Below are 8,583 nucleotides of genomic sequence, written 5' to 3'. Positions count from 1 at the left end.
CACCATATGGACACCTAGACATATAGGCTGATACATGAACATTGACACTTACCTTACATCATATGGACACCTAGACATATTGCGTAATACATGAACATGGACCCTTACCTTACACCATATGGACACCTAGACATATTGCCTAATACATGAACATGGACACTTACCATACACCATATGGACACCTAGACATATTGCATAATATATGAACATGGACATTTACCTTACACCATATGGACTCCTATACAACAACCTTAACCTAACACGTAATACGTATTGCCTAATACCTTACACCATATTGACATCTAGATGTATTGCATAATACATGAACATGGACCATTACCTTACACCAAATGGACTCCTAGACATATTGCCTAGTACATGAACATGGACACTTACCTTACACCATATGGATACCTAGACATGTTGCCTTATACATGAACATGGACCCTTACCTTACACCATATGGACACCTAGACATATTGCCTAATACATTAACAAGGACCCTTACCTTACACCATATGGACACCCAGACATATTGCCTAATAAATGAACATGGACACTCACCATACACCATATGGACAACTAGACATATTGCCTAATATATGAACATGGACCCTTACCTTACACCATATGGACACCTAGACATATTGCCTAATACAAGAACATGGACACTTACCTTACACCATATGGACACCTGGACAACAACCTTAGCCTAACACGTAATACGTATTGCTTAATACCTTACATCATATTGACACCTAGATATATTAACAAGGACCCTTACCTTACACCATATGGACACCTAGACATATTGCCTAATACATGAACATGGACCCTTACCTTACACCATATGCACACCTAGACATATTGCCTAATACATGAACATAAACACTTACCTTACATCATATGGACACCTAGACATATTGCCTAATACATGAACATGGACCCTTACCTTACACCATATGGACACCTAGACCTATTGCCTAATACATGAACATTGACCCTTACCTTACACCATATGGACACCTAGACATATTGCATAAAACATGAACATGGACCCTTACCTTACACCATATGGACACCTAGACATTAAGGCTAATACATGAACATGGAAACTTACCTCACATCATATGAACAGCTATACATATTGCATAAAACATAACCATGTACCCTTATTTTACACCATATGGACACCTAGACCTATTGCCTAATACATGAACATGGACACTTACCTTACACCATATGGACACCTAGACATATTGCCTAATACATGAACATGGACACTTACCTTACATCATATGGACACCTAGACATATTGCCTAATATATGAACATGGACCCTTACCTTACACCATATGGACACCTAGACATATAGGCTAATACATGAACATTGACACTTACCTTACATCATATGGACACCTAGACATACTGCGTAATACATGAACATGCACCCTTACCTTACACCATATGGACACCTAGACATATTGCCTAATACATGAACATGGACACTAACCATACACCATATGGACACCTAGACATATTGCCTAATATATGAACATGGACACTTACCTTACACCATATGGACTCCTATACAACAACCTTAGCCTAACACGTAATACGTATTGCCTAATACCTTACACCATATTGACATCTAGATGTATTGCATAATACATGAACATGGACCCTTACCTTACACCAAATGGACTCCTAGACATATTGCCTAGTACATGAACATGGACACTTACCTTACAACATATGGATACCTAGACATGTTGCCTTATACATGAACATGGACCCTTACCTTACACCATATGGACACCTAGACATATTGCCAAATACATTAACATGGACACTTACCTTACATCATATGGACACCTACATATATTGCCTAATACATGAACATGGACCCTTACCTTAGCTTACACCATATGGACACCTAGACATATTGCCTAATACATGAACATGGACCCTTACCTTACACCATATGGACACCTAGACATATTGCCTAATATATGAACATGGACACTTACCATACACCATATGGACAACTAGACATATTGCCTAATATATGAACATGGACCCTTACCTTACACCATATGGACACCTAGACATATTGCCTAATACATGAACATGGACACTTACCTTACACCATATGGACACCTGGACAACAACCTTAGCCTAACACGTAATACGTATTGCCTAATACCTTACACCATATTGACACCTAGATATATTGCATAATACATGAACATGGACCCTTACCTTACACCAAATGGACTCCTAGACATATTGCCTAATACATGAACATGGACACTTACCTTACACCATATGGATACCTAGACATGTTGCCTTATACATGAACATGGACCCTTACCTTACACCATATAGACACCTACACATATTGCCTAATACAGGAACATGGACCCTTACCTTACACCATATGGACACCTAGACATATTGCCTAATACATGAACATGAACACTTACCTTACATCATATGGACACCTAGACATGTTGCCTTATACATGAACATGGACCCTTACCTTACACCATATAGACACCTAGACATATTGCCTAATACAGGAACATGGACCCTTACCTTACACCATATGGACACCTAGACATATTGCCTAATACATGAACATGGACCGTTACCTTACACGATATGGACACCTAGACATATTGCCTAATACAAGAACATGGACACTTACCTTACACCATTTGGACACCTAGACATATTGCCTAATATATGAACATGGACCCTTACCTTACACCATATGGACATCTAGGCATATAGGCTAATACATGAACATGGACACCTACCTTACATCATATGGACACCTAGACATATTGACTAATACATGAACATAGACCCTTACCTTACACCATATAGACACCTAGATATATTGCCAAATACATTAACATGGACACTTACCTTACATCATATGGACACCTACATATATTGCCTAATACATGAACATGGACCCTTACCTTAGCTTACACCATATGGACACCTAGACATATTGCCTAATACATGAACATGGACCCTTACCTTACACCATATGGACACCTAGACATATTACATAAAACATGAACATGGACCCTTACCTTACACCATATGGACACCTAGACATATTGCCTAATACATGAACATGGACCCTTACCTTACACCATATGGACACCTAGACCTATTGCCTAATACATGAACATTGACCCTTACCTTACACCATATGGACACCTAGACATATTGCATAAAACATGAACATGGACCCTTACCTTACACCATATGGACACCTAGACATTAAGGCTAATACATGAACATGGACACTTACCTTACATCATATGAACAGCTCTACATATTGCATAAAACATAAACATGGACCCTTACCTTACACCATATGGACACCTAGACCTATTGCCTAATACATGAACATGGACACTAACCATACACCATATGGACACCTAGACATATTGCCTAATATATGAACATGGACCCTTACCTTACACCATATGGACACCTAGACATATTGCCTAATACATGAACATGGACACTTACCTTACACCATATGGACAGCTGGACAACAACCTTAGCCTAACACGTAATACGTATTGCCTAATACCTTACACCATATTGACACCTAGATATATTGCATAATACATGAACATGGACCCTTACCTTACACCAAATGGACTCCTAGACATATTGCCTAATACATGAACATGGACACTTACCTTACACCATATGGATACCTAGACATATTGCCTTATACATGAACATGGACCCTTACCTTACACCATATAGACACCTAGACATATTGCCTAATACATGAACATGGACCCTTACCTTACATCATAAGTGACTGTTTATATTCTTATTTTTAATATTTGATAGAAGATACATTTATATATAAGCACTAATAGTGTATAGATCGTCACTTGGCTGTCACTTTTTAATCTATAGGTAAGCTTTTTGTAAAAGCTATTTTTCTTTGTAATAATTGACGTTTACGGCGCTAAATATATTTGCTGTATTTGCCGTCCGTCTTTATGACGTTATGTTTTCCTATGAATGTTATTTCAATTTGTTTACGGCAGTTTATTATTTGGATTTTATTTGGACACACAAGATGTTTTTTATAAGAGAGCATAATCGGTAAGAATATATTTAATCCGACTTTATCATTCATTTCTTTAGCAAAAATTGTAACAATGTTCCGTAAATGAAATATATTGATTTAATCATTTGTGCAAACTTTGTACTTTTATCAGGAAACATGTTTCTTTATATTTTTATGATTGAGAAGTAATTAATGCGCTGTATATTATTTTTATGGATAACGGAATTTAGTTTCACTGTTATTTATGATTTATAATTTATGTATTTGCAGAGAATCGTATCGTATACAACGAAATTAAAGAACTGATTTGATACGCATACTTGACTTTGTTTTTGATTTACTGTGTGGTCCAAACAATTCTCGATTCAATATAAAGAAAAGATGGATAGAGAGGCGCATTCGGACGGCGATGGTCATATTTATGAATATGAAACAGTTAGAAGACAACGTACAACTAATTTGTCACAGTTGACGAAACTGTATAATGAACTTGAGAAGAAAATGATTTCCCGAGATAACAAGGAAACTGTGAAAAATTTGTATGTCAAACTTTGTGACCGTTTTGAAGAATTTAAAACAGCTCATATGAACTGTTTAGATTTATGTCCCGATGTTCATGTAGTGGAGACTTTGGAGATGAACTTTGATAGCTGTCAGAAAAACCTGAAGGAGTTCCGGGAAAGATTTTCAGAATGGATCAACGGATCAATGGAAAATATTGCCGATGACGAGGTTGGCAGCCGAATAAGTTCGTCGAGTTCCTCTTCATCAAAGGCCAAATTGAGGACGGCAAGGGCTAATCGATTGAAAGCCGAACACAAACTAAAGAAAACTGAAGAAAAACTCAAGTTAGAGCGTGAAAAAAGGGAGTTAGAAATAAAAGAACAATTATTAGAAAAACGTAGTGAACTTGAAGAAGCAAAATTGGAGGAACAAATGTGGCAAGAAGCGTACGACGAAGACAATGACATTATAAACACAAATCAAAATAAAGGCATCATTGCAGAAAGAGCCGTTTCTTCACGTAGAAATAACATTTTGATAAATGATGACATTGATATTCAAGAGGTTTCAGAGACGAAAGCAACGAAGACCGATTCAGAGGAAAACAGGGAGTTCACAGCAACATCAGCAGTATTGACTCAGCGTTCCAGCGACTGGCGTCTACTCTTCAAGAAGGATTTAATTTACCAAAACCTGAACTGTTGACATTTGATGGTAAACCAATTAATTATACAAAATTCATTAAGAATTTTGAAACTAATGTAGAAAATAGAGTAGGTGACGATCAAATGAGGTTAAGCTATTTAATTCAATATTGCAAAGGTGAAGCAAAGTCTTCTATTGAAGACTGCGTATTGTTAGAACCAACTGATGGTTATAAGCGTGCTAGGTCAATATTATATTCCCGTTATGGTAGATCACATATTATTGCTAGGTCATACATTGAAAAATTGGTATATGGAACACAGATAAATGCACAAGATCTAGATTCTTTATCACAACTATCCCTTGATATGCAAAAGTGTGAAATTACATTATCACAGTTAGGTTTTATTTCTGACATCGATAATTCAGACAACTTGAGAAAAATTTTAAAGAGGTTACCAATGCACTTACGAGTAAAATGGGTAGATATTGCACATTCTATAACAGAGTCAGGTAGAGAACCACGTTTTACTGATCTTACAAAATTTATTGATCAGAAATCTCGCATAGCTGCGTCTATGTATGGGCTTGATCTTACTCAAGAAAAGGCTGATATTAAAGGTTCAAGTGGCATGAGAAATAAGCCGCATGATTATGTCAGAGAAAAAGTCTCGACATATGCCACAAATAATTTACATACAAGTGAAAATGTTAAACATGAGCAAAAGTGTATTTGTTGTAATGGTACATGTAGGTACATAGAATTTTGTAGTAAGTTCAAGTCAATGAACTTAGCAGATAGACTGAAATTTGTCAGTAGAAATAGATTGTGTTATAATTGTTTAAAGGGTAAACATTTTGCAAATAGTTGTAGGAAACCAAAATCATGTACTGTTAGTGATTGTAATGTAAAACACAATTTATTATTACACAGTTGGGTAAAACCAGAGTCTGATAATACAGCTTCCCCTTCTGTTAACTGTGCTGCCATTGATAGTTCTCTCATCAGAAATTGTCTGGGGATTATTCCTGTCCTTGTAAGGGGTGGGGACGGTAACTCTTGTCAAACGTATGCCTTATTAGACGATGGTGCGGATAAAACTTTGTGTGATGAGCGGCTATTGAAAAAACTAAATCTCGCCACCAGACCAGTTACATTTCATATGTCTACAGTAAGCTCGTCCGGTAGTACGATTCACGGCCAAGAAGTCGATTTACAGGTAAGACCCATCGATGGCGATGAAGACGTATCGTTACAAAAAGTTTGGTCAGTGAAAAAGCTTCCGATATCCACCCGCTCAGCAGCTGAAAACGTCGACATTAGAAAACTAGCATATTTAGCTGATATTGATATTCCGAAAATTGACGCCAATGATGTAATGTTGCTGATTGGCACTGACTCACCTGAAGCTCATATACCGTTGGAAGTAAGATCCGGTACAGGTAAACAACCCTATGCAATTCGATCACGCCTCGGTTGGGCAATTCGCGGACCTATTAGAAATACTTCTACATCAAATGTTATAAACGTACATTTTGAAGAGTCAAGAGATGTTCTGTTACAGAGACAACTGGAACGTATGTGGACAACTGACTTTAACGATAACAAGAGCGATGACAAGAATTTGATGTCTGTAGAAGACAAACAAGCTTTGGACATTATGGAATCGTCCATTACTTATGAGGATGGACATTACAAACTAGGACTGCCTTGGCGGGACAAAAACATTTCGTTAACAAATAATATAGCTATGGCACAAGCCCGTTTACAGCAGCTGAAACGTAAGTTGGAACGTGACGACACATTACATAAGATGTACACGACTACTGTAAATGAATATATAGAAAAGGGTTATGCGAAAGAAGTGTCAAACATCGACTCCGAATCAAAACGAATGTGGTACTTACCTCATCATCCTGTCACGAATGTAAACAAACCAGGAAAAGTACGGGTAGTTTTTGACTGCGCAGCTAAATATCAAGGAATATCACTCAACAGTAAACTTTTACAAGGACCTGATCTCATGAACAGTTTGGTTGGTGTTTTAATTAGGTTCAGACAGGGGCAGATAGCCTTAGCAGCCGACATCGAAGCTATGTTCCATCAAGTTCGTGTGCAAGAGGAGGACTGTGATGCCTTGCGTTTTCTATGGTGGCCTAACGGTGACTTAAACCAGAAACCCAGAAGTTATTGCATGCAAGTACATTTGTTTGGTGCTACATCGTCACCCAGTTGTGCAGGATATGCATTAAAACGGACAGCAAGAGATAATTCTCATCTTTTTGATCTGGAAGTATCTACTACAGTAGAGAAAAAATTTTATGTTGACGATTGTCTGAAGTCTGTGTCATCCGAGCAGGAAGCTATTAAACTGGCTATTGACTTACAGTCACTTATGAAAATGGGTGGCTTCCGACTAACAAAATGGCTCAGTAATAGTAGAGATGTATTAAAAGCTATACCGGAGTCTGAACTTGCTCCTGCTGTAGTAAATCTTAGTCCTGGAGATGTGCTGCCGAACGATAAGGCCCTAGGTGTAATCTGGGATGTTAATGAAGATAACATCAGGTTTAAGGTAAAATTAACAGATAAACCGTTAACTAGACGTGGTATATTGTCAATTGTAAGTTCAATATTTGATCCTCTTGGATTTGTGTCACCGGTTACACTGCGAGCAAAAGCAATTGTACAGAACTTGTGCAGATTGAAGCTTGGATGGGATGAACAAATTCCACAACATTACTGTGACGAATGGAAAAATTGGTTAACGAGTCTACCCTGTATTGAAAGTTTGTCTGTGAATCGCTGTTTTCGACCAAAAGAATTTCAACACATTAAGAACGCTCAATTGCACCTTTTCAGTGATGGATCAGAACTTGGTTATGGAGCGTGTGCCTATCTGAGACTAGTTGATGGAAATGACAAAATTACTTGCTCTTTAATCATAGGAAAGGCACGACTAGCACCAATTAAACAGATGTCAATACCAAGACTTGAATTATCAGGAGCTGTCACTGCATGCCGCTTATACCAAATCCTGAATGATGAACTTGAAATAAAGATTGATAACGTTACCTTCTGGACAGACTCGACTATAGTGTTGGGCTACATTAGAAATACATCACGGCGATTTAAAACCTTTGTAGCTAATAGATTAAGCATAATTCATAATACAACTAGTCTAGACCAATGGCGTCACGTGGATTCACCTTCGAATCCCGCAGACATAGCATCAAGAGGAATAGACGCTTGTGATAGTAAGAAACTAAATATATGGTTAAATGGTCCGAACTTTCTCTTGGAAGATTCAAGCTACT

General features: G+C 37.6%; 1 long non-coding RNA gene across 1 annotated transcript; it reads left to right on the top strand.

Annotated features, from left to right (window-relative positions):
* Positions 1-3,996: 3,996 nt before the first annotated feature.
* On the top strand, positions 3,997-4,433 carry LOC143046307 (uncharacterized). The gene is made up of 2 exons (XR_012969122.1): positions 3,997-4,151; positions 4,387-4,433. It is a non-coding gene; the product is annotated as an uncharacterized LOC143046307 (long non-coding RNA).
* Positions 4,434-8,583: the final 4,150 nt, after the last annotated feature.

The sequence above is a fragment of the Mytilus galloprovincialis genome, chromosome 9 (genome assembly GCF_965363235.1).
Source record: "Mytilus galloprovincialis chromosome 9, xbMytGall1.hap1.1, whole genome shotgun sequence".
NCBI classification, from domain to species: Eukaryota; Metazoa; Mollusca; class Bivalvia; order Mytilida; family Mytilidae; genus Mytilus; species Mytilus galloprovincialis.
This window is presented reverse-complemented; position numbering and strand designations above follow the sequence as displayed.